Below are 2270 nucleotides of genomic sequence, written 5' to 3' on the forward strand. Positions count from 1 at the left end.
AGATAAAAAAAATATAACAAAATTATATAATGCAACATAACATTTTTATAAATTTTTTTTATAGAAAATCTAATACCAAAATATTTGTCATTATCTATTTAACGTAACAATTTGAGTTTTGGGTGGGTTATTCAAAAAAACACCTTTTTCAAATTATTTATTATCAATTTTAAGCCCATTTCATAACATTCAATTATGGCATGAATTGTTATATATAGATCACAATGCAATGTTCACCTAATGTAAAATATGGAAATGGATGAGAAGAGAATATTAACACAAAAAATGATTAAAAGTGTAAAAATAGACGAAAAGGATCAAATTCAAATAATGTCAAAAAATATCTATATATAAAGATGTGAAGTATAAAAATAGAGGGGTACATATAAAGAAGGATAGCATGCATACATGAATGTTTTTTCACCATATCATAAATTGCTCTGACCATACGATGAGTTCAATGGCAGTCGGCAGCTCCAAAAGTTTCCACCCATGTCCTTCGAACTCATGGCCCAATTTCTTAAGTTGCATGTATGTCGAGCGCGTTATCGAACGACCCCATCGACAGTAATAGAGTGTTTAAATTGAGACATTTTCAGACTATAATATTTATCAAACAAACAATTAATAAAACACTACTTATTCATACCTTTTTATTTATACATAAAAGAAATTATACATAAAAAAAAGAGTTGAAATAGCAAAAGCGATAAAAATGATGATTCTTATAATTTTGTTTAGTCGTCTATATATAGAAGACAAAAAAAAATCATGATTATCTAACGAAATTAATTTGTGTTTATTGCATTCAACTTGAATAAATAAGAAATCATCTTATTTTAGTTTAGTATTTAATTTACACGATTTGAATTTGACTTAGTATTATGATTTGATTTAATTATTAGTTAAAAACATCTCAGAATGTCTAAATTGAGATATATTCATCAAACAAACAATCAATAAAACACCAATCCGTACTTTCTCATTTTGGGTACATTTATATATAAAAGAAATTATACATAAAGAAAAAAAAGAAAAGAAGAGTTAAAAACTTGAAATAGCAAGAGCGATAAAAATCACGATTCTTATAATTTTGTGTGGCCATATATAGTAGACCAGACAAATATCATTATCTAACAAAATTGATTTATATTTATTGCACTCAACTTGAATAAGTAAAAAATTATCTTAGTTTAATTTAGTCATTAATTCACATAATTTGAATTTATCTTAATATATATGATTTGATTTGATTTAATTATTAGTTAAAAATATCTCAATTGCCTATTTTATTCATAGATTTATTATTTTAATGACTAATAAATTAATTAATTAATAAACATAATTAATAATTAATTTGGTTTAGAATATTAAAAGAAATAAATTAAAAAATACTATAAAATAAATTGATACAAATTATAATAAATTGTGTGCTATTTAAATATCTAATCAAATTTATTAGTCGATATAATTAATCTCGTAATAAATTGTATTTAACAAGTTAAAAGAAATAAATCGAAAAACACTCTTAGACGCATGCTATGTCAGCTCCATCATTAAGTATAGAAACCTGATTTTTATATAATAAAATACATAGATAGAATAGATAGATAAGAAAAATAGCATTATAATGCGCACATAATGTTTATATGATGTATTTATGTCAGGAAAATATATATGCATATAGCGCAAGTGGGAGATTATTAGAAAATGATTAATTTTCTATTCTATTTATGAACAATATGCATATTAATTATAGTTATAAATAAAGTTATTTTATATTAAATGACTTATACAACGGATATCTCATTTATTATTATTATATATATTGAATTGAATTAGTTATTATTATTTTTGATTTGGAATTAAATGAGAATAAAATCAGAGAGTATTTTATTAGACTTTAGGATTTAATGGATGTCCCACTTAAACATAAATAGTGACTTCAAAGTTTTAGTCTGAACACATAAAAACTGCATCCGTAGCTCTTTTTCTAGTGGAGGAGTTGCAATTCGGCCCTATCAGGAATACAAAAGATTTTGGTTAAAAAAGATCAAAAAATCAAACTCTCTCGATTATATTCACGAATTCAGTATATGCTTCCACGTTCTTATCTCTCTTTTTTAATAATTTAACATGGATGATCTTGAAATTAAAAAAAAAAAACCAAAAATTTTTAACACATATCCCAATAAAATTTAATTTAGAACAACAATGTAATATTGAGTAGGAAATAATTTATTTAGGTGATTTACTCAGTTATTAACTAC

The sequence above is a fragment of the Arachis ipaensis genome, chromosome B08, assembly GCF_000816755.2.
Source record: "Arachis ipaensis cultivar K30076 chromosome B08, Araip1.1, whole genome shotgun sequence".
NCBI classification, from domain to species: domain Eukaryota; kingdom Viridiplantae; phylum Streptophyta; class Magnoliopsida; order Fabales; family Fabaceae; genus Arachis; species Arachis ipaensis.